General features: G+C 40.6%; 2 pseudogenes; both read left to right on the top strand.

Annotated features, from left to right (window-relative positions):
* Positions 1–584: 584 nt before the first annotated feature.
* On the top strand, positions 585–1,456 carry LOC150028768 (uncharacterized; annotated as a pseudogene).
* Positions 1,457–2,142: 686 nt separating this feature from the next.
* Positions 2,143–25,153, top strand: LOC150028767 (uncharacterized; annotated as a pseudogene).
* The last annotated feature ends 568 nt before the right edge of the window (positions 25,154–25,721 follow it).

Genomic DNA, 25,721 nt, shown 5'->3' with positions numbered 1-25,721 from the left:
ATAAAATGATACTTTTGAAAAAAATTAACAGGGACAAAATAAATATAATTGCATGGGACTATAATTGCATGGAGAGTACAGATTTATTATTACAGTTCACTTCTTATGCTTTTTTCTTGCTGCTGATGACACGGTCACAGATGAAGAAATTCTTACTCCATATTGTAAAAAACCCGTTGTCATAGGATATCTCTTTTCTTTATTTACTATTTCTAATTTGATTTCTTATAAGAAAATTATTATGATCTTCCTTAAATTTTTACATATATTTGCATTTATTTCCTGGTTTGCTTAAATTTTTACATATATTTATATTGTTGCGGATACAAAATCTAGTTAAAGTTTGAAATTTTACACTGAAAAAAAAAATATTTAATCCTCTCTTCTCATGATTTCAAATTTATTATTATTTCTAATTAGTTAGTTGTTTAAAAAATACAAAAATATTTACAAGATTCTATCATATATATATATATATATATATTTCTTATATTTTTTTACCGTTTCAATTTCTTATATTATTTTTAACATTATAAATTGTGATGTGATATAAATAATTTTGTTTATATTTTACATTAAAGGTGATGATGAAAGAATGGGCAAAATTTTCAAGGTTTAGCAAAGAGTATATAGATGGTCTTGAGTCATTTTTAGATTTTACTTACACTAGAGGAAGACCTCAAGAACGTGAGATTTTATGTCCATGCACTGATTGTAGAAACTGTGTTTGGGCAAGAAGACATGTGGTCTATGATCATTTAATAGCCACAGACTTTCTAAAAGGATATAATGTTTGAATTCACCATTGAGAAGAAATACCTTTGACTACCAAAAGTGATGATGACATGATAGATAATGAAGATTCACAAGATGATATTTATGGCTTATTGTATTACACACATAGAAATGTGGCAGAAGGAAAAGGATGCAAAGAGGGTCCTAACGATGAAGCTAGAAAGTTCTACAATTTGATTAATGATGCAAATCAAGAACTCTACCATGGGTGTAAAAACTTCTCCACTTTATCTTTCTTCATTCGACTGTATTTATTGAAATTTCTTCATGGTTGGAGCAATTCCTCATTCACTGATACAATTACTAAAAGAGGTTATTCCTGATTCTTTTAACAAAACAAAGACTATGATTAGTGATTTAGGCCTTGATTATAAAAATTCATGCTTGTCCAAAAGATTGCATGTTATTTTGGCAAGAGAATGAGGGTTTAGATGTTTGCAGTATATGTAAATCTTCGCGATGGAAGGAATTTCCAAATGTCAATTGAGGTTGAGCAGCCAAAATATGAGCATAAAGTTCCTGCCTAAGTATTGCGACACTTTCCATTGATTCCTAGACTTCAAAGACTGTTGAGTCAATGAGATGGCATGAAGAAGAATGATCGAAGGATGGGAAAATGAGACATCCGCTGATGGTGAATGACGGAGAAGTTTCTTCATGATTTGGAAATTTAGTTGATGATCGGCGGAAGCACAATGGATTGGAAGCGAACAAGGTCCTCCTAAGAGGTGTGGTGACCTTGGAGGTGCATGTTAGGTAGGGGATGAGAGTGGTGAGGCCATCTCTCTTTTGTAAGTTGAGAATTGAAGATCAATAGCCTAACCTAAGAGGTTTTGGGCAAGAAGTGAAATTGGATCTCCTTAAATAGCAATGGAGGCCGGTTTACACAAGGTAAAAAGAGAGGGAAATTCAAAGCTATTCTAAATAAAAATTGGCTTCTAGAATTGAGCACATGGGAGGCATGTTCTAGAATCTAGCATGTGCAATTGGTTCTAGAACTTACGCTCAAATTAGCTAGCTTGGACCGGCCTAAGTTTAATTAAGAGTTTAGGAAACTCTAATTAAACTAAGGTTGGTATTTTAGGTACCAATTGTCATTTTTAACAAAATTACAAAAGAAACATTCTATGCTAATTTTGACAAGAATTTTAAATGTTATTCTACACTAAAGGCTATGGCGTCTTTGAGCATGTATAGGTAGGTCTCTCTGCCACCAGTGGCAGTGTTCCAATCCTCTTGAAGCTTCTTAGCCATGACCCTAGTGATTGGCCCAATTTGACATGTTTGTGGGCTTTTAATTGAGGTGGTGCTTGGGCCTCTTCCATTAGTGAAGCTTGGAAGAACTTTGATAGTCTTCATGAAGATATTTCTACTGATTCGCGCAATGTAAGACTTGTTCTGGCTAGTGATGGCTTTAATCCATTTAGGATTGTACCGGACCAGACTTCATACATCGCATCGGCATCGAACATTGGCATCTGTGGAGTAGGTCGGCTCGGTAGTCTGGTCGCGATAGTGGGCCACATAAATGGGTCCCAGAAATGCGTGTAATGAAACCCATATATATGAAAGGCCTAGTCAACGAGAAAGTGTGTGCATGTGGTGTTTATAGTACATTCGGGTCTAGAACGCTAGGGTTTTCAAGGGAAAGATGCATGCATGATACGTAAGGACTAAGGCGCCTACAGGGACAGATGGGCCACGTGATGCTGGTACATGAGTTGGTACCCTAGCGTCTATGCTGTTAAGATTTGCATTCTAAAGAGGAAGATTTTGTGCGGTTGTTGCACTAAGATTGTGTAGCAACGTAACAGAATGTCCTCCAGCAAACCTAATTTTACTAGAGATAAGGCTCTGAAGAGAGGGGTTGTTACAAGGAGGTAACCTAAAAGCAATCTATAAAAGAAAGTTGAGATCCCTGGTAAAGGTACAATGTTTCTAAGACTGAAAGTGCTTACTTACTTATTGTTTCTATAAGCCCTGAACTGACTTGATCATCGGAGTGCAATCAACAGGTAGGGCCCCCTCTGTTTCAACGGAGCCACTTTCCAGCATCCAAGAAGAGACACAGAGTCCACCAGAAATAGGAGAAGCCACCTCTTGCCTTTGAAGTCAACCGGCGACAAGGTCAATCAGCAAGAACATTTGGCGCCCACCGTGGGGCCTGATAAAACTAGGTCTCATCCACAATCGTGTTTAGAGCCATCTAGCAACATGAGAACACACAAGACAAGGCTCATCTGCACTTAAGGGAGGAGACAACGTCACCATGCAACAACTCATGGAGACCATTCGCGCCTTTCAGCAGACGGTGGCGATGTTCCAGGCTGATCAGGACAGGATTCTGGCTGAGGTTCAGACCGAGCAGACAGCCAGTCAAAATCGATTCCAGGTCGATTTTGATGCGTCACAAACAGACAACAAAGAACTATGCATGGCCAATGAGGAACTGCAACGCATGGGGGAGCGCACAACAGGCGAGCAAAGTCCGCCCATTCCAGTTAGGGCTCGCCCCATGCCTTTTTCCCAAGCGATCATGAATGCTGTGATACCCACCAATTTCATGACTCCAAAAATCACCTTTACAGGTATCGAAGACCCGAAGGCCCTCATGACGACCTTTCACACCCAAATGATGATCTCGGGAGGAACTGATGTTATGCACTGCAAGCTGTTTATGGGAACACTCTCGGGCACAACATTGGACTGGTTCATCAGTCTCCCCAACGGACACATCACTTCATTTGATCATTTCTCAATATTATTCAGGGAATAGTTCATTGTCAATCGGGCTCCACCCTCTATCTCTTTCGACCTCTTTGATGTGAAACAGTATCAGGGAGAGCCCTTGAAAGACTTCCTAAGTCGGTTCAGGGCATTGGTGGTAAAACTGCATACCAAGGACCAAGCCATGATGGTGCACGCCTTCAGGCGGGGAATGCTATCAAGACCTTTCAGCGATTCTCTAATAAGGTGTCGTCCAAAGACGGTTAGCGAGATCCACCGTCGAGTTGTGGCCCACATCGACACAGAGGAGGAGGTGACGGAAAAACGTGGAAGCGTCGAACCAACAAGACCTCGAGGAACTGGTCGACCTCAATCCATTGGGGTGCATAAAGCCACCACAGAGAAGAAACCCTCAGCTAGGCAGACGCCATACCAGCCGAGAAAGCATCAGACCAAGGCACGAACGAGGGAAGGTGTGCCCACCAGGCACAAGTTCATAATAGAACTCAAGGAGTTTATCATCATCCCCAACGTGGCCAACAAGCTGAAGTTGCCTCCAACGACCAATAGAAGATTGGGGCCAAGCAAGGACACTTGGTGTGAATTCCACCAAGCCTTTGGTCACAACCTGCGCAACTTCCTAGCACTCGGACACCAGTTGAATGAGTTGGTGAGGGATGGTTTTCTAAAGGAATACTTGGAAGAAAATCAAGAAACCCCGACGTCGGTAGCCCCAACAGAAGATCAGGGACATGAGTTACCAGTCCACGGGGAGGTCAACACAATCTCTGGGGGATTTTCGGGACGAGGATCTACCATCTCCCAATGAAAGAAGTATGCCGGAGGGGTAATGGCAGTGGAAGCACGGGAGCCTCACCAGTCCCTTAAGCTCGATCTCTACTTCACGAAGGCCGACCTACAGGATGTGGTCCCAGGTGATAATGACCCAGTCGTAATCTCAGTGGTGACAGTAGGGAGAAAGGTGCACCGGGTATTCGTTGACCAGGGGAGCTCGGCGGACGTAATGTTCTAGTCGACCTTCAACAAATTGCAGTTGCCGCCCGACCAGCTGAGACCTTATGATGGCTGCCTATACGAATTTGCGGGGGACCAGGTGGAAGTGGGAGGGCACGTAGAACTAAGGACGACTTTCACAACCGGCACGTTATCACGCACCGTTAATATAAGGTACCTCATTGTCTACACTATTTCAGCTTACAACATCCTTTTAGGCAAACCTGCCCTAAATAGGATAAGAGTCGTGGCCTCTACAAGGCATATGAAGATGAAGTTGCCCTCCCTTGAGGGAGCATTAATTACCATCAAATCTGACCAGAAGGCGGCGAAAAAGTGCTATGAGAATAGCCTAAAGATGAAGAAAGGGGTGTGCTCCGTCACCAGCCAACCTCAAAAGGGAGAAGGGGTCGCTCGAGCTGAGATGGCCCGGGAAAGAAGACCCGAGCCTGCAGGGGAGGTACTGGAAAGGGAGATCGGGGGCAAGAAGTTCAAGCTCGGCAAGTCCCTAGGCCAGGAAGCACAAGACCAGATCGTCGAGGTGAAAGCACAACATTTGGATGCCTTCGCGTGGACTTCCTTAGACATGCCTGGCATCGACCCTGATTTCTTGTGCCATTGTCTCACCATGGATCCAAAGGCTCAGCCCGTGCGCCAGAGGCGGAGGAAGTTTAATGACGAGAGACGCCTGGTCACAGGCAGGAGACCCAGAAACTGCTGAGTGTTGGCCTCATAAGTGAGAGACAGTACCCTGAGTGGTTAGCGAATGTGGTGTTGGTTAAGAAGGACAATGGAAACTGGAGGATGTGTTTCAATTTCACATATTTAAACAAGGCTTGTCCAAAAGACTCGTATCCATTGTGGAGCATCGACGCCTTGGTAGATAACACGTCAGACTGTAGACTCTAGTTTTCTGGATGCCTTCTCCGAGTATAATCAGATCCGGATGCATCCCTGAGACGAATGCAAGACGAAATTCATGACAGAGATTTCCAGTTACTGTTATAAGGTGATGTCCTTTGGGCTCATGAACGTTGGTGCGACATACTAGAGATTGATGGACAGGGTGCTTGCCCCTATGATAGGGCGAAATGTGCAGGTATATGTGGACGACATGGTCGTCACCTCCCATGAGAAGGACCAACACATCACCGACCTAGAGGAGTTATTTACTACAATAGCAAACACAAGTTGAAGTTAAACCCCGAAAAGTGTGTATTTGGGGTAGAGGCATGGAAGTTCTTGGGTTTCCTCATCACAGAGCGGGGAATAGAGGCAAACCCTAAGAAGTGTGCAGCGATTATAGCTATGAGGAGCCCGACATCGATAAAGTAGGTGCAGCAGTTGACATGAAGAATGACGACCTTGTCCTAGTTTGTATCGGCAGGGAAGTATAGAGGGCATTCCTATTTCCAGTGTTTGAAGAGGAACAACAGGTTTGTATGGACAAACAAGTCTGAGGAATCGTTCTTCAAATTAAAAGAGTATCTGGCCAGCCCTCCTGTCCTATGTAAGCCGCTTCCAAGTACCTCTCCTCCACCTGTATTTCACCGTCACAGAACGAACAATCAGCTCAGTCATCGTCCAGGAGCAAGAACGTGTCCATAGACCTATCTACTTCGTCAACAAAGTATTGCAGGGACCCGAAGTGCGTAACCAGGCCATTGAAAGGGCGGCTTTAGTAGTATTATTTGCAGCACGAAGGCTCCGCCACTATTTCCAAAGTTTCGCTGTAATGGTAATGACCGACCTTCCCATTTGTAAGGTTTTACAGAAGCCCAACGTGGCAGGGCGTATGGTGCGCTAGACGGTCGAGCTGTCCGATTTTGATGTACAGTATGAGCCGAGAGGCCCTATCAAGGGGCAGGTTTATGCTGACTTCATGGCAGAACTCTCCTCGATGGCCATACATCGAGCGGAGGGAGACTTCCAGTAGGTCCTCTCCGTAGATGGATCCTCCAACCAACAGGGAAGCGGGGCTGGTGTCATCTTAGAAGGACCAAATGGGTTATTGATAGAGCAGGCCCTGCGGTTCGCCTTCAAAGCTAGTAACAACCAAGGTGAGTATGAGGCCTTAGTGGCAGGGATGTTGCTAGCCAAGGAGATGGGTGCTCAAAGCTTGCTGGTAAAGAGCGACTCACTACTGATAACTGTGATATGAATGCAATAACAAGAATACATGATTCTTTGACATTCTTAGGAGCAACTTGAGTTGGTCATGAAATGGCACTTTACTTAGAATTGGATCAATGTTCTAATTCAAGAACTCACAAAGACTTTGCACCAAACCAAAGCTCATATGGAAGTCCATATATTGTCAAATGGAATCAAACAACAAGGAATGAAGAATAACAAATGAGAACCGAACAGAATTGAAAGATAAAGCTACTGTACCAAACAGAAATTGAAAACAAAGCTAGGAAACACAAACTTAAACGGTGCAAAAGGAGGAAGAACACTAAACAATGGAAACTACCGAATGAATTTGAAAGAAATGAAAGAAAGAACACTTATGGAGTGAAGCTTGCTGGATTTGAGACTTGGAAAATGCAGTCACGCCACTTGGAGCCTTGTTCCAAGATAAGTGAAAGGTTGCCGCTACTTGAAGCTCACCATTGGCACACAAGATAAGACAAAGGAAGAAGAAGACAACAAGACTAATTTCCAATTCTGATTTCCAACAAGTATAGTCTCTCTACTTCTAATTTCCAATTCTGATTTGTACAAGGGCAGTACCTTTATTTATAGCCTATAAGGTGCTGAAATGCAAAGCCAAATGTGCCCCTAATGACACTCAAATTCGGTGCCAACTAGTGCATGAAGGAAGTGTGACTTTCCTTCCTAGTTTGCCACCTCCTAACTCCTATCTACACTCCCCCTAGCATCCTTTACTACTTACACACCTATTTATTACATCCGCACCCCTACTCTATAAAAGAAATAAGAAGAGCCATCTTTTGATACTCTTGTCCCAAAGCTCTTGCCATGCTCCTAGTAATTCATTGGGCTTGGGCCCCTTGTTGGGCTTGGGCTTCATGGGCTTGAGCATCCTCTACTTGGTTTCCATCAAATTGGGCAGGTTACGGGCGAATACCAGGCCAAAGACCCCCAGATGGCCGCATACCTAGAGTATGTTAGAATCTTGAGAGAGGCTTTCGATACGTTCGAGTTAGTACATGTCCCCAGAGAGCAAAATGCCTGAGCCGACATACTGCAAAAGCTCGCCAACTCAGGCAGGGGGGCAGGCAGAGGACAGTCATTCAAGAAACCTTAAAGACGCCCAGAACTACCACAAGCTGTGTGGAAGAAGTCTAGCAGGTAAATGGCTTGGAAGGCGGAAGAAGAGGTCACCGGCTGTTGACTCAAGAAACGTTGAAGGTACCCAGGGTAAGCACATACGGCTCGTCAATAGGAGAGCCATTGAACATTTTCTTGGTAGACGGAGGTAAAACCTGGATGACACCCTATAGGCGCTACCTGTCTGATGGTCTACTCCCACTGGATCCAGCGGAAGCCAGTGTCGTCCGGAAGAACGCATGTCGGCATACTCTGGTTGATGGAAACTTATTCAGGGATGGCTACACTCACCCTATCTTGTCCTGTGTGAGTGGGGTGTAGTGCACACGTATCATGACTGAACTCCACAAAGGTATTTTTGGGAGTCACATCAGCGGATGAGCTCTCTCGTCAAAGGTTGTTCGAGTATGGTACTACTGGCCAACCATGAGGGAGGATTCCACGAGGTATGTACAGTGTGCAAGCAATGCCAGCAGCATGCCGATTGGCATCATGCGCCCCTAGAGGAATTGCGGTCGATCCATAGTCCATGGCATTTTCACACCTAGGGGATTGACATCCTATGACCGTTTTCGTCAGATGAATTACCTTGTGGTCGCCATCGAGTACTTCACCAAGTGGGTAGAGGCCAAGCCTGTTGCACAAATCACGACTCACAAGGTCCAACACTTCGTGTGGAAGAACATAGTTTGTCGTTTTGGAATCCCAAAACCTTTAGTGTCTAACAATGGCACCCAGTTCGCAAGTCAGCAGCTAGGCAAACTATTCACAGAGCTCGGTATCAAGCAGGTGTTCGCATCGGTCGAGCACCCCCAGACGAATGGGCAGGTCGAATCCGCCAACCGGGTCTTGCTCAGGGGCCTAACGAGAACACTGGAGAAAGCCAAGGGAACTTGGGCGGACGAGGTCCCCAGAATTGTGTGGGCTTACCATACCACTCCCCAGTCCACCACCAAGGAGACACTTTTAGCCTGGTGTATGGTTCTGATGTCATGATTCCCGTTGAGATTCAGGAAAGTTCACCTCGTTTCCAGAACTTCGTGGTCGAGGAGTCTAACGAGGAAAGAAGGGTAAACTTAGACCTGTTGGACAAGGTCAGGAAGCGCAAATCAAGGCCGAAGCCTTGAAGAGTGATGTGATTCCAATAGCAAAGAAGAGAATGATTCTTGACATTCTTAGGAATCAACTTGAGTTGGACAATAGTTAGGCACTTTTTCTTAGAATTGGATCAATGTTCTAAGTCAAGAACTCACCAAAACTAGCACCAAATCCAAACTCATATGGAAGTTCCTCATATTGTCAAATTGAACCAACAAAAAGAGGTAAAAATCAAAAGCACCGAATAGAATTGAAAAAGAACAACTATGAACCGAACAAAATGAATTAAAAGGCAAGAAAACTGAAAAGGAGTGCTGGAAAATAACAACAGTTGAACCAAAAACTCAAGAACACAAGAACACCGAACAGAATTTCAAGGAAACAAACTTAAACATGAACAATTGAAAGAGAAGGAAGGAAGGAGAGGAGAAAGCTCATGAAGATGGATGTATGGTTGGATGATCACGCCACTAGAAGGATGGATGCTCCTAGATGAGTGTGCAAGCCGCCACTTGAGGTAACCATGGAACCATCAAGATAAGACTAGAGAAGAAGGCTCAAAGCTCTCCAATGCTCTCTCAAAATTTGAGTGTAGTTTCTCTCATTAAAATTCAAATCTGAAATGTACAAGGAGAGCACCTATATTTATAGCTTAAAGGTGCTGAAAAACAAACTAAGAGAATTCAAAATTCCCTCCTAAAAGAAGCTACAACCGGCGCCTAAACAAGACATGAGGAAGGTGTGATCCCTTCTCTCACTTTGGCACCTCCTTATTTACTTCTACACCTAACTACTAACACACACACCCTCCTAAAGCTCCTAACTAAAGACTAAAAGATGTTATAACAATAGAGGTTTCTAATGTTTCCCTCTAAGCACCTTCAACCAAAGAAATTACAAAAAGAGAAAATAATTGTCCCCTAGCTCCTAAAGCTTTGAACATGCTTCTTGTAAGCCTTTGAGGTGGGCTTTAACCTCCATGGGCGTCCTCCATTTGCGCCTCTACCTTTTCTTGATCTTGTTGATTGGCCTCCATGTCCACTTGAGCTTGATCTCCATCAAAGAGGAGGGTGGAGTATAAGCACAAGTCCAAGTTGAAACCCCGACAGTTCCAGGTCGCCAACTTGGTAATGCAAAAAACTCATCCCTACCAGTCGGAGAACATGTTGTCTCCCAAGTGGACTGGTCCATTCCGTGTAATAGAGGTGCTCGGGAACGGAACCTACAAACTCGAGACCTTGGAGGGCGGGACAATTCCCGAACATGGAATGAGGCCAATCTCAAGTTTTATTTCAGTTAATCATATCATTGTACTCAGTTAGAGGGACACTCTTTTTCCCTTATCAGAGTTTTTAATGAGGTCACCCAATAAAAAAAAGTTAGTTGAAAAATATGTTTGCGATATATTGTATAGTAAAATTTAAGCGAACCTCTCCCTTGCCTTTATACACCAAGGTCGAGACCAATAGGGTTCTAAGTAAACATCTCCCTTGCCTTTATACGCCAAGGTCGAGAACAGTAAAATTTAAGCGAACCTCTCCCTTGCCTTTATACGCCAAGGTTGAGAACAGTAGGGTTCCAAGTAAACATCTCCCTCGCCTTTATATGCCAAGGTCGAGAACAGTAAATTTAAGCGAACCTCTCCCTTGCCTTTATACGCCAAGGTCGAGAACAGTAGGGTTCCAAGTAAACATCTCCCTTGCCTTCATACACCAAGGCCGAGAACAGTAAGGTTTCGAGTAAAAATCTCCCTTTCCTTTATGTGTCAAGGTCGAGAAAAGTAAATTGCCTAGTAAACCTCCCCCTTTGGATGAAAATGCCACGATCGAGAAAGACAAGGGACACCAAGTGCAAAAGCAAGGTCATAGAGGATCGTGCTACTTAGGGAAGGGCGATCATTGGCGCACTATTAGTTGGCAAAATCGTTTCAAAACTTACGAGTTAGACGAAGTCAGACACAATGTTAAGTTTGAAAGAAAGTAAGGCGCTCATACATAGAGGGGTCAGATTGGAAAAGGAAGACTTTCATACATATAGGTATATACAAAATAATCAGATGTTCATTAAGTTACAAAATGAGGACAATGGTAGGGAGATTCACCACCGCTATTCTGCATCCACCAAGTGCCCATTTGAGATAGTCTTGTTCAATCCTGTTTGAGAAAGGTCCACCCCAAGATGCACGCAGGAAACCTGAGCCATGACATCCTCAAAACCCACTGCATAGGAATCGGTGATGAGCTCGTCCTTAGTTTGTTAGAGGAGTTCATCCATGCGAGCCAACTCCTCCTTCTGCTAAGCCATCTCCTCGTCTTTGCTGGCTAGCTCCTTCTTCGGCCCTTCCACCTTAGTATGAAGGTCGTCGTTCCTGGCGTAAAACCTCAAATCCTCTTGGGATTTCTCAAACAACAGGGGTCTTGGTCTCTCGGTCAATCTTTTGAAGCTCCTCCACCTCTGGGTAAGTCCGGTTACTCGGCGTTTGAGCTCAGTGGATTGGAGGACTTCTTGGTTAAGCAGTTCCTTTGCCCTCCGCACCCTAGAAAGGAGAAGGTTGTGCGCAACTAGGGACTCCCCTAGTTGCCTTAACATATGCTCCGTCAAGGAATCCTCTTCCAAGTTCTCCAACCTCTCTTTGACCCTTGTAGAGTTCAGCATCTTCTGGAGGAAAGAAGACAGGTCAGCAGAGGAGTCCCATTTATCTCCCTCCGAAGCGCTTAAATCTCTGCCCTCTTGCACCACGATGTCACAGGGAGGGGAAATTCCCGGTAGGAGGGAGCCCGACCATCCCAGTCGGAAGACAAGACCTGAGCAGGTCTCCTCGTCCTCAAAAGGGGCGACCTCAACCACCGCTTTCATCTTTTTATCCTTAGCAAAAGAGCCTAGAGCAATTTTCTTCTGTATGGCCGCAGCAGCCAGGTGTTTCCTCTTCCGAGCATCCAACACCATGCCTGCATGAAAAAAGAAACATATAGGAATTCAAGTAAACACACACAAGCAAAGTAACGCTAACAGGTGTAAGAGGAAGGGGATAACAATGTAAGTCTTAAAGGTTCTAGGGTTGTACTCGTGTTTAATCAGCTCGGTGGATCTAAATACTACTTGGAGGTTAGAGAGGAAGTCGCACACCTCTCGTTCCTGTGTGGGTAAGTCTTCAAGGCATTTGAGTTTCTTAAGCTCAGGTTTTTGTGTCTAGTATAGGGGAAACCCATCCAAAAAGGTCAGATCATCTTTGTTGCAACGAATTTTGAAGAACTTACCCTTGAAGCCCTTGTACGATTGATGGAAGAGGGTTAACAGAACTCTCCTAGCAACCCCATTGAAGCTCACCCACAGCTTTCGTTCGGGCTTTTGGCTTCAAAGAAATAGAGGAATACATCCACTGATGGCAAATGGCCAATATGGTGACACAGGATGGAGAACGCCCGAACAAACGCCCAACTATTTGGATGTAGTTGGGCAGGGGCGATATTAATTTCGGTGAGAAGAGCCCGCTCGAAACTGGGAAAGGGTAGGCGGAAGAGAAGCTTTTGAAAGATAGTGGAATAGATGAAATAAAACGATCCCTCTGGGTCTGACGACTCGTCACAACAAACTGTGATGGAGATCAAGCCCAAGAGAACATGGAGGCCACTCATCAAGCTCAAGAAGAGGTGGAGGCACAAATGGAGGACGCCCATGGAGGTCAAAGTCCACCTCAAAGGATTACAAGAAGCATGTTCAAAGCCTTGGGAGCTAGAGGACATTTATTTTCTCTTTTTGTAGTGTCTTTAGTTGAAGGTGCTTAGAGGGAAACCTTAGAAACCTCTTTTGTTATAGCATCTTTTAGGTTTTTAGTTAGGAGCTTTAGGGGGGTGTATTAGTAGATAGGTGTAGGAGTAGAATAGGGGGTGCCAAAGTGAAGGAAAGGATCACACCTTCCTTGCTTGGCATTTTTAGCGCCGGTTCTAGATGGTTTTGGGAGGGAATTTTGAAATGTTTAGCTTTCATTTTTCAGCACCTTAGGCTATAAATAGAGGTGCCTTCCTTGTAAAATTCAGATTTGAATTCATCTAAAGAAACTTTACTCAAAATTGGAGTGAGCATTTGGAGAGCTTTTGAGCTTCTACTCTAGTCTTATCTTGAAGGACCATGGTTTCCTCAAGTGGCGGCTTCCACACTCATCTAGGAGCATCCATACTTCTAGTGGCGTGATCATCCAACCTATCTTCCATCTTCATGAGCATTCTCTTCTCCTTCCTTTCTTCTTCTTCAATTTGTTCATGTTGCCTTGATTTTTGAGTTGTTGTTGTTTCGGTTCCTTTAATTTTCCAGCACCTCTTTTCTGTTTGTTTCAGTTCTGTTCGGCCTCTTCTTTTTATCTTCCTTTGTTGATTCAATTTGACAATATTTGGTTCATCCAAATGAGTTTGGGATTCGGTGCTTGTTATTGGTGAGTTCTTGATTTTAGAACCATGATCCAACTTCTAAGAAAGTGCCTCTAAATTTTCCAGCTCAAGGTGATTCCTCAAAGTGTCAAGAATCTTGTTCTATGTGGCTATTGGAATCACATCATGTGGTATCATGAGTCTTAGGTTCATTCTTGTTTAATTGTTGAGTTGTGTGCACTTTATTTCAAGAGCTCTTTTTAATTTCTTGCAATTTAAGTTTCTGCTTTAGAATTTTAATTGAGTATTCTTGCTGTTTTTCTTTTGCTCCAAGTGTTTGTTGAAAGGTTTATGGCACTCATAATTCTTATGAGTATGGTTGCTCTTTTGGAATGGCATTATCCTTCCTAGAGTTTACCTTAAGCTTCCTTTCACTTGTTACAATTTGTGTTGTGTCTTTTAATTTTTGAATCATGTCAAGTTTTGTCTTAGTCATGTTATTCCATATATGTCATTACTTCTAGTAGTACTTTTATTGTTTTGATTGTTTCTTGCTTTGGTGTCATATAATATTCTGAGTTGATGTTGATCCTTTGTGCATTTTCTTTTTAGAATTGAGTTCATACTTGTATTCTAGACCTATACAAGTTCCAATACATCATTTTCTATTATGTCTTTGCTAGTTCATCATTCTGTTTTTTATTTCTATTAGGATTCCTCTGTTTCTGAAAAGAGTGCTTACTGTTTTTCCTTATTGCAACTGATTTACGTACTGTAAAATTCTGAAATTCTGGATTTGAGATATTCAAAGTGTTAGAAAAGAATAGAAAAAAGAATCATTCAAAAATATGAAGTACACAAAAAATGATAAATAAAATAAAAAAAGTGTACATTCCTGCCGAAAAAAATACGGTAATCTGGCAGTGATTTTAAAAAATTTATTTCTCTCAATTGGCTTACTTTTTTTAATTGATTCCAGTGTCATTTTTGAGTTAACATCTTGAAGTTTCTGTGGTTTAAATTTCATAATCCAGTTCGCTCTACAACGTTCCAGTTAAATCAGTGAATATCAAGCACTGTTTGCATAAAAAAAAAATTTTCCAGTAGCTAATATTTTTGTTTTCTTCATCTACTCTAGTGCTTTTCCTTAGGTATTCTTTTGTGTGCCTACTTTTCTCATTGAGTTCTTTATTTTCTTGATTGTCTTTCCTTCTTATTCTTTGAGTTTGTCTTACATATAGTATTCCTTTTGCAATTACCTTTTCCTTGCTTATACCTTTTCTTGTTTGTCTTTATTGTTTCTTTGGTTTTGTGGTGGTTTGCTCTTAAGATTGGTGTGCTTGCTTTGACATATTTCATTTGAGGATTCCAAGGCCTCAAGATCAGATTGGAGCAAGAACATTATTTCTTTGAGAGTGATATATTTTTCAGCCTTAAGTTCACTTCGGCAGTTTCATTATAGCTCACTGTTTTTGCTAATTTTTTTTAACTTGTTTGCTGTTTTGTGTGTTTGCTGTTTTTAATTACAAATGGCTGGATTTTCAAGTGATGCATCCTACAAGCAGAATTCTCCTTCCAAAGCTTCAATTCTTGGTGAATTACATGAAGCTCAAAGAACAATTAGAAGGTTGGAAGAGAAAATGCAAAAGATGGAGGTCCAACAAACTAGACCATCTCCTTCTATCCATGATGGACATCATTCTCATAGACCATCTTCAAGAGCTTCTTCAAATGATGTTGGCCGTGAAGATGAGCATAGGAGAAGGAGACCTCCACCCCAAGTCCATGGACAAAGACATCATCACCAAGGGGAAAGAATTCACTACGGCAATGGCTTCTACCATGATGCAAAGTCCAAGCTTCCTTCGGTCAAACTACCTTGTTTTAATGGTTCTAGTGATCCAAATGTGTATTTAGATTGGGAGGCTAAGTGTGAACAAATTTTTGAGATCCATGAGATCCAAGATGAGCATAAGCTCAAGCTAGCCACCCTAGAGTTTAGTGATTATGCCATGAAATGGTGGCATGGGATTGTAAAGGACATTATCTATCACAAGGGTCCTCCCGTGGACTCTTGGAACTCTTTAAAGGATCATATGCGCGCTAGGTTTGTGCCCCCACATTTTAGGAAAGACCTCATGTTGAGACTCCAACGGTTTCAACAAGGCACGCTAAATGTGGATGAATATTATAAGGAGCTTGAGACGCTTGTGCTTAAAATTGAATTAGAAGAAAGTGAAGAAGCCATGGTTGCTAGGTTTGTGAGTGGTCTTAGGAAGGATATCCAAGACATTGTTGAGTTACAAGAGTATTCATCATTGGGCTCTTTAGTTCATCTTGCAATGAAGGTGGAAGCCCAACTTGCTAAGAAAAACTCTTTTAAAAATGCTTCCAATAATGGATACTACTCCAAGTCTTGGAGAAACAAAACTTCTTTTTCTAAACATCCTTCCAAAGATTCTTCTTTCAAACCCAAGGAATCTAAGCCATCAACATCTAGACCTAAGTCTCCCACTAGAACATCTAACACTAAATGCTTTAAATGTATGGGTTATGGTCATATTGCTGCAAATTGTCCTTCCAAACGAAGTATGTACATGCATGAGGGCATTGTAGTTAGTGAGCATGATTCGGATTCTTCAAAGCATTCATTGCATTCTCATGCATCTAGTGAGGAAGAGAGCGAATGTCCACTTGAAGGGGACTTGTTAGTTGTGAGAAGACTTCTTGGACAAGTTTCACAACCTTTTGATGAAAGTCAAAGGGAAAATATTTTCCATACAAGATGTCTTATTCAAAACAACATTTGTTCCTTGATAGTGGATGGGGGTAGTTGTGCAAATGTGGCTAGTACAAGAGTAGTAGATAAACTTGGATTGCCTACTATCTCTCATACAAAGCCCTACAAGTTACAATGGCTTAGTGAAGTAGGAGAAATAATTGTTAATAAACAAGTCCTCATCCATTTCTCCATTGGAAAATACAAAGATGAGGTATTATGTGATGTTGTGCCCATGGAAGCCACTCATGTTCTTTTGGGAAGGCCTTGGCAATTTGATAGAAAAGTTTTACATGATGGCTTTACCAACAAATTATCTTTTGAATTCCATGGTCACAAGGTTACTTTAAAATCTCTCTCTCCAAGAGAAGTCCATGAGGACCAAGTTATCATGAAGAAAAAGAGGGAGAGTGAAAAAGATAAAAAAGATAAAAAAGATAAGAGTTCTAAGCCTACACTCCTTGTGTCTAGGCGTGACATTGAAAGGGAAATAGTGGCTCATCATCCTCTTTTTTTAGCCATCCCTAGAACTCTTAGCATAGAATCACTTGTTGATAGTCCTCATTGCTTGGGAAATTTGGTAGAAGAGTTCAAAGATGTGTTTCAAGATCCTCCAAATGGACTTCCACCTTTGAGAGGGATTGAGCACCAAATTGATTTGATACCGGGCTCTTCTTTACCAAATCGTCCCGCATATAGGACCAATCCAAGTGAAACCAAGGAAATTCGCCAACAAGTTGAGGCTTTGATTGAGAAAGGGTGGGTGCAAGATAGCATGAGTCCTTGTGCTATGCCTATCATCTTAGTGCCAAAAAAGGATGGCACATGGCGAATGTGTTCGGATTGTAGGGCCATAAATAACATAACCATTAAGTATAGGCATCCCATACCTAGACTAGATGATTTGTTGGATGAATTACATGGTTCTAAAATCTTTTCAAAGATTGATCTTAAAAGCGGCTACAATCAAATCCGTATCAAACCGGGTGATGAATGGAAGACGGCTTTTAAGACCAACTTTGGTTTATATGAGTGGTTAGTTATGCCTTTTGGTTTAACTAATGCACCAAGTACCTTCATGCGCCTCATGCATCATGTTCTTAGACCTTTCATTGGTAAGTTTGTTGTGGTTTACTTTGATGACATTCTCATTTATAGCTTATCTTTGAATGATCATAGGTTGCATGTTAGGCAAGTTTTGGAAACCCTTAGGAAGGAACATTTGTATGCTAACCTTGCTAAATGTATGTTTGCTCTTGATCATATAGAATTCCTAGGGTTTGTTGTGAGTTGTAAAGGGGTCCATGTGGACAAAACAAAGGTGGTGGCCATTCAAAATTGGCCTACACCGAAATCTTTGAATGAGGTCCGAAGTTTTCATGGGCTTGCTTCTTTCTATAGAAGATTTGTCCCAAACTTTGGTACCATTGCCGCACCACTCAATGACATAGTGAAAAAGGATGTGGTCTTTCATTGGGGAGAAGCACAACAAAATGCTTTTGATACTTTGAAAGAAAAATTGACTAATGCTCCCATCTTGGCCCTTCCTAATTTCACTAAGACATTTGAGATTGAGTGTGATGCTTCAAGCATAGGTATTGGGGCTGTTCTCCTTCAAGAGGGCCACCCCATCGCCTATTTTAGTGAGAAATTGAAGGGAAGTCATCTCAACTATTCCACCTATGATAAGGAATTATATGCACTTGTTAGGGCTTTGTTAACTTGGCAACACTATCTTTTTCCCAAAGAGTTTGTGATACATAGTGATCATGAATCTCTTAAATATTTGAAAAGCCAAAACAAACTTAACAAGAGGCATGCTAAGTGGGTGGAATTCATTGAGCAATTTCCTTATGTGATCAAACACAAGCAAGGCAAAATAAATATTGTGGCGGATGCTCTTTCTAGAAGATACACCTTGCTAAATCTTTTAACCTCTCAATATCTTGGTTTTGATCACATTAAGGAACTTTATCATGATGACCTTGATTTTTCTCTCCTCTATCAAGAGTGTCTTAAGGGAGGACACAAAGATTTTTTTATTCAAGATGGCTTTCTTTTTAAGGGAAAACGTCTTTGTGTTCCCCAATGCTCTATTAGATTATCTCTTGTTAGGGAAGCTCATGAGGGGGGCTTAATGGGTCATTTTGGGGTTGCTAAAACTTTGGATGTGTTGCATGAACATTTCTTTTGGCCTCATATGCATAAGCATGTTCATAGTTTGTGTGATAAATGCATAGCTTGCCGCAAAGCTAAATCTAAAATGCATCCCCATGGTCTTTATACTCCTCTTCCTATCCCTTCAATGCCTTGGGTAGATATATCTATGGATTTCATCTTAGGCTTACCCAAGACATCAAAGGGAAAGGACTCCATTTTTGTGGTAGTGGATCGTTTTTCAAAGATGGCTCACTTTATTCCTTGCCACAAAGTGGATGATGCATGCCACATTGCAAACCTCTTCTTTCAAGAAGTGGTTCGCTTGCATGGGATTCCTAGGTCTATAGTGTCCGATAGAGATCCTAAATTCTTGAGTCACTTTTGGAAGACCTTGTGGGGCAAGCTTGGAACTAAGCTTTTATTTTCTACCACTTGCCACCCACAAACTGATGGTCAAACCGAGGTGGTGAATAGAACTTTAGGACAACTATTGAGATGCTTTATTTCGGGGAATCCTAGAGTGTGGGAGAATTTACTACCCCATGTTGAGTTTGCATATAACCGAGTAGTAAATTCTACCACCTCCCATTCTCCTTTTGAGGTGGTCTATGGGTTTAATCCCCTAACACCTCTTGATCTTCTTCATATTCCCCTTCTTGAAGATGTCTTGTGCAAAGATGGGGATGAAAAGGCTTCTTTTGTGAAAACTTTGCATAAAGACATCAAGAAGAGAATTGAGAAGAAGGTTGGCAAGTATGCTGAACTTGCCAATAAAAGGAGAAAAGCATTGTTGTTTGATGAGGGCGATTGGGTTTGGCTTCACTTGAGGAAGGATCGTTTTCCTACTCAAAGGAAGTCCAAACTAATGCCTCGAGGGGATGGACCTTTCCAAGTCCTCAAGAGGATTAATGACAATGCTTATGAGTTAGATATGCCTGATACATTCTTAGGTAGTCATACTTTTAATGTCAGCGATCTAACTCCTTTTTCTGTAGGTCTCCAGAATTCGTGGTCGAATTCTCTCCAACTCGGGGAGTATGATGGAGATCAAGCCCAAGAGAACATGGAGGCCACTCATCAAGCTCAAGAAGAGGTGGAGGCACAAATGGAGGACGCCCATGGAGGTCAAAGTCCACCTCAAAGGATTACAAGAAGCATGTTCAAAGCCTTGGGAGCTAGAGGACATTTATTTTCTCTTTTTGTAGTGTCTTTAGTTGAAGGTGCTTAGAGGGAAACCTTAGAAACCTCTTTTGTTATAGCATCTTTTAGGTTTTTAGTTAGGAGCTTTAGGGGGGTGTATTAGTAGATAGGTGTAGGAGTAGAATAGGGGGTGCCAAAGTGAAGGAAAGGATCACACCTTCCTTGCTTGGCATTTTTAGCGCCGGTTCTAAATGGTTTTGGGAGGGAATTTTGAAATGTTTAGCTTTCATTTTTCAGCACCTTAGGCTATAAATAGAGGTGCCTTCCTTGTAAAATTCAGATTTGAATTCATCTAAAGAAACTATACTCAAAATTGGAGTGAGCATTTGGAGAGCTTTTGAGCTTCTACTCTAGTCTTATCTTGAAGGACCATGGTTTCCTCAAGTGGCGGCTTCCACACTCATCTAGGAGCATCCATACTTCTAGTGGCGTGATCATCCAACCTATCTTCCATCTTCATGAGCATTCTCTTCTCCTTCCTTTCTTCTTCTTCAATTTGTTCATGTTGCCTTGATTTTTGAGTTGTTGTTGTTTCGGTTCCTTTAATTTTCCAGCACCTCTTTTCTGTTTGTTTCAATTCTGTTCGGCCTCTTCTTTTTATCTTCCTTTGTTGATTCAATTTGACAATATTTGGTTCATCCAAATGAGTTTGGGATTCGGTGCTTGTTATTGGTGAGTTCTTGATTTTAGAACCATGATCCAACTTCTAAGAAAGTGCCTCTAAATTTTCCAGCTCAAGGTGATTCCTCAAAGTGTCAAGAATCTTGTTCTATGTGGCTATTGGAATCACATCAAACTGGCTCACCCACCCTGCAAGGCACGACTTTGACAAACTTGTCATGCTCTTTGCCAAAAAGGCAGTTCTTTTTGGGGTGTTCACTCTTCCTATACGTCATTATGCTCACGGAGGTAGTGAACTCTGAAGTTTCTCCTAACAGGTCACTAGAAGCCCAAGGGTAAAGGGTTTTGTAATTTGGGGTTAGTTGATCCATCTTACATAGGAAAGCTAAAACAGAGAAGGAAAACAAATGCACTACTCAGAAGAAGAAACGCACAGGTTTTGGAAAATATGAAGCAAACAAGCAAAAAAATAGAGAGCAACGATCATAAGTGCGAGAAATATAAACAGTCCCAACGCAGTTATGAGCAGATTATGAGCATCGAAATAATAGGGCAAAGGCAGTTACAGGGAAAAGAACGTACCTTGAATGATTGTTGAGAAGAAACAAGGTATTTGGGAGAAAAGAGTAGAGCGTTCGAAGCAAAGATGTTTGAAAAGATACGCAGAGAGGGAATGAAACAGTGAAGGGAGCGTAAAAGTCGAAGGGTTAACATGTAAGGGGAAGTGCAAGCGGCAACGCGCTTCAACCGTTGATATGGCTACGTGTATGCTGGGGAGAGAGTATGGTAAAATGTCACCTCGATGCACTGTGCACGTCTCGTCACCCTCTGGACACGTAGGTCGCCATGGGCGAGCAGTTAGCCTCTTCACTAGAACAAGTTCCAGCTCGAGCTTAGTGGGCTTGTGTACCGGATCAGACTTCGGACATCAGCATCAGCATCGGACATCGGCACCTGTCGAGCAGGTCGACTCGGTGGTCTGGTCGCGATAGTGGGCCCCCAGAAATGCGTGTGATGAAACTCGTATATATGAAAGGCCTAGTCAGTGAGAAAGTGCGTCCATATGGTGTGTATAGTACATTCGGGTCTAGCACAAGCAAATATCTCCTAAGGACGCCAAGACCTAAGAGCGCTAGGGTTTTCAGGGGAAAGCTGCATGCATGATATGTAAGGACTAAGGTGCCTACAGGGACAGATGGGCCCTGTGATGCATGAGTTGGTACCTTACCGACCATGCTGTTAAGATTTGACTCCAAAGAGGAAGATTTTGTGCGGTTTTTGCGCTAAGATTGTGTGGCAACGTAGCAGAATGTCCTTCAGCAAACCTAATTTTACTAGAGATAAGGGTCTAGTGAGAGGGGTTGTTAAAATGAGGTAACCTAAAAGAAGTCTATGAAAGGGAGTTGAGATCCCTGGTAAAGGTGCATTGTTTCTAAGACTGAAACTGCTTACTTTCTTATTGTTTCTATAAGCCCTGAACTTACTTGATCGTCGGAGTGCAATCAACAGGTAGGGCCCCCTCTGTTTCAACAGAGCCGCTTTTCAGCATCCAAGAAGAGACACAGAGTCCACCAGAAATAGGAGGAGCCACCGCTTGCCTTTGAAGTCAACTGGCGACCAGGTCAACCAGCAATAACAAGGACCATGAGCATATCACATAGCACGTGGCATGTGATGATGGTGGTGTACAACTTTCCACCTTGGTTGTGCATGAAACTTGAATATACAATGTTATCATTGTTGATTCCTGGACCACAATCATCAGGAAATGATATTGATGTGTACCTTCAGCCGTTGATTTAGAAGCTAAAAGATTTATGGGAGTTTGGAGTAGAAACATATGATGCTTTAGAAAATGAAACGTTTTTAATGCGTGTCGCTCTTCTATGGACTATCAGTGACTACCCCGAGTGCACCAAAGGAAGATTAGCTTGTGCGTAATGTAATTATGACACTAATTTGTCCTACTTGAAACATAGCCATAAAATGTGCTATATGAACCATCGTGTCTTTTTACTAATGAGCCATCCTTGGAGATCTAATAAGACGTCTTTTAATGGAAAAAAAAAATTGGATCTACACCACACATGTTAGATATGTTAAAAGATTTTATCAATGAATTCGAAAAGAATGCAAAAAAGACAAGTGATGGTCCATGGAAAAAGAGATCAATCTTTTTTAGTTGCCTTATTGGGCAACAAATAAATTATGTCACAATTTGGACGTCATGCATATTGAGAAAAACATATGTGATAGTATTGTGGGAACATTTTTGGATATTCAAGGGAAGACGAAAGATCATGTTAATGCTCGTTATGATTTGCAAAATATGGGAATAAGAAAGGATCTTCATCCAAGGGAGATTGATAAAGGCGGAGTACAATTTTCAGTAGCCTGTTTTTCAATGAATGCTAATTAGGAATCTACCTTTTGTGGTGTTTTTAAGGCTGTCAAATTACCAGATGAAAGTGCATCAAATATTTTAAAGTGTGTGCATGTTAATAACAATAAAATATCTGGTTATAAGAGTCACGATGCACATTTCATGTTGCATTATTTACTACCAGTGGGAATAAGAAGCACTATGCCTGATACAGTGGCTGATCCTCTAATTCGATTTGGGTCATTCTTTCACTTTATATGTCAAAAGGATATACAAGTGCAAGATATGGATTACTTGGAAGTAAAAGTAGAACAAATAATTTTTCAATTAGAGATGATTTTTCCACCTAATTTTTTTAGCATAATGGTTCACTTACCTATTCATTTGCCGAATGAAGTCAAATTAGGTGGCCCCGTTCAATTTCGATGGATGTACCCCATTGAAAGATATTTATGCAGACTAAAGAGTTATGTTTGAAATAAAGCTTACCCAGAAGGTTCTATTGTTGAAGGGTATTTGGCAGAAGAGGCTTTGACTTTTTGCTGAAGATATTTGCATGGAGGTGTAGAAACAAGGTTAAACAAAGAACGTCGCAATTATAATCACAATGATGTATGTGAAATAGATGCAATTGATTATTTCTCAAGTCTTGGTCGCCCTATATGAGGGAAAAGTAATGGTAAACCATTTTCTATAGATTTCACCTCGAAAGCTCAAGCTCGTCGATACCTCTTATTCAATTGTGATGCAATTGACTTATACATTAGGTATGATAATAATTTCCTATCCTTAATATCTTGTCATATAAATTTGTTATGTATTTTTAACCAATAATATATTGATGCCTTTGTAAAGTGTTTGATGAGAGTGTTAATAGGAGCACTAAAAGAGGAAAGTGGGTGAAGGCCAAAACCCAAAGTCAAGAATTTAGTGAATGGTTCAAAATTCGAGCCTTGAAAGATGACATGTCTTCTCAAATTAAAGAGTTTTCTAGAGGGTCAAATAATGTCGCAAAGTGTTTTTCAGGTTACCTCATTAATGGATATAGATTCCATACTATGAAGCGGGATGCCAAACACAAAACTCAAAATTCTAGTGTAACATTGGTTTCATTTACTTCAAGTTTTGCAAGCTCAAAGGATGACAATTCAAAAATTGAACCCGTAACATATTATGGTGCAATCAAAGATATATTTGAGTTAGATTATTATGGTAATTTCAAGTTTGTGATGTTCAAATGTGATTGGTTTGAGGTCGAAGAAGATAAATATGGACTTACTTGTGTATATTTCAACAAAAAGCTTTACCAAAATGATTCTTGTGTTAGCTTCTCAGGTCCATCAATGCTTTTATATTGAAGATCCTTTAGATGCAAATAGGCATTATGCTTTGAAAAAGGTTCCAAGAGATTTATTTAACATGGGTGACCAATCAAATGGTGTTGAACTAAATGTTGCAAACAATGATGGTAAACTAAATTGGGTATAACAATATTTATTATTTCTAAGAATGGAGAGAAAGCAATATTTTGTCGCATAAATGATGCATTGAGACGGTACAAATGTCATATCAAGAGACAATATTTTCTAAAATATCCCACCATGAAGGAACAACTGAAACATCAACCACCATCCCTTTCTGAACATCATTTCAAGAATTTGATTGCATATTGGAAAAATGTTGTTATTCAGGTTTAATAATGTTGTTATCGCATAAATATTTTCTTTTTTGTTTTCTTTATTCAATTTTTGTTTCTGTTTTTGGTACTGTTTTTTGTTTTCTATTTTTTGTTTTTTTTGTTTCTGTTTCTGTTTGCTTCTATTTTTGTTTTTGTTGCTATTTCTATTTTTGTTTCTGTTTTTGTTGTTATTTGTTGTTTGTTGTTGTTGTTATTGTTGTCTTTGTTGTTGTTGTTGTAGTTGTGGTTGTTGTTGTTGCTTTTTTTGTTGTTGTTGTTGTTGTTTCTATTTCTGTTTCTATTTTCGTTTTTCAATTTTGTTTTTGTTTCTGTTTAGAACTCTTGTTTAGTATACTGATAATTTTTCTTGTCCCAAAATATAGAGCATTAGTGAAAAAAAATGCAAGTAATAGGCAAACAAAAAAGTATATGCACTGAATGAGACCAATAAACTTTGTTAGAGTTCGAGCTCAATTGGTATTATTTTAATTGTTTCTCTCTCATCGTATGACTCTAGTTATATCATTATTTCTTGCAACTTAAAATTGCAAATGCTCACTATTAACTTTCAATTTTTAAAGAGTGCTGCAAAAAAAGATGGTGAAGAAGTCACTAGAGCAGAAATGTTTATAAAAACACGTCAAGGTCGTCCTACTCAGAAAAAAAGGTAGTGGGTGAAGAAACACTAGATGTCATTGTAAGTTTATTTTAATTTACAAAACGTGTCTATATGCTCTTTTTTAATCATTAACTACAATATATGTACATATATTCCAGTCTATGCTTAAAGGTTTTATGCAAAACGCATAGTGAAAATAGTGTAGTTGCTCCAGGTTCATCTACTTCCACTCATGATCCTTATTTGGACCAGGTATAGACATATAATTTGCATTCAATTTGTATTTATCTTATTTTATTTATAAACTTTATAATATTTTAAAAAGTTTGTACATTTTGTTTAATTGTTTTAGGATGGACGTCAAGATAATACTGATACTAGACATGAGAAAGATTTTTTATCGATTGAAGAAATGTAGAAATTTTGAGAGATTTCCTAACTATAATTAGTTGTAATGATTACAACTTCTACTATTTTGGTATACAATGGAAAATGCAACTTCCACATTTGAAATATTTTGGTATACAATGGAATTACATTTTAAAGCAGTTTGAAAATGTTGCATATTGCGTAATTTTATAAATTAAGATGTATTTCATAATTTTTCACGTTAAAAAAGTGTTGTCAAAAAATACTTACAACATTTACACAACTATTGTCTAAAAAGACAAACAAGTAAATAAGCGTTGCCCAAAACCGTTGCCCATTTTATTAACATGCAACATTGAAAATGTGTGGCCTATTCTATCAATATGCAACATTGAAAATGTGTTGCCTAAAGCATAAACAACATGTAAATAAGTGTTGCCTAAAAAGACTGACAACATGTAAATAAGCGTTGCCTTTACAATTGACAACATTTAAAAGAACGTTGCCTAAACAATAGGCAACACTAAAAATACGTTGCCTAAACATTATGAGAAAAAGCGTTGCCTAAACTTTTTTTCTGAAAAGCGTTGTTTGTTCTACCAGTATAAGGCAATGAC

This window comes from Phaseolus vulgaris, chromosome 3 (genome assembly GCF_051622355.1).
Source record: "Phaseolus vulgaris cultivar YP4 chromosome 3, ASM5162235v1, whole genome shotgun sequence".
Classification (NCBI taxonomy): Eukaryota; Viridiplantae; Streptophyta; class Magnoliopsida; order Fabales; family Fabaceae; genus Phaseolus; species Phaseolus vulgaris.
Note: the sequence above shows the minus strand (reverse complement) of the source record. Positions and strands in the feature narration are given on the sequence as shown.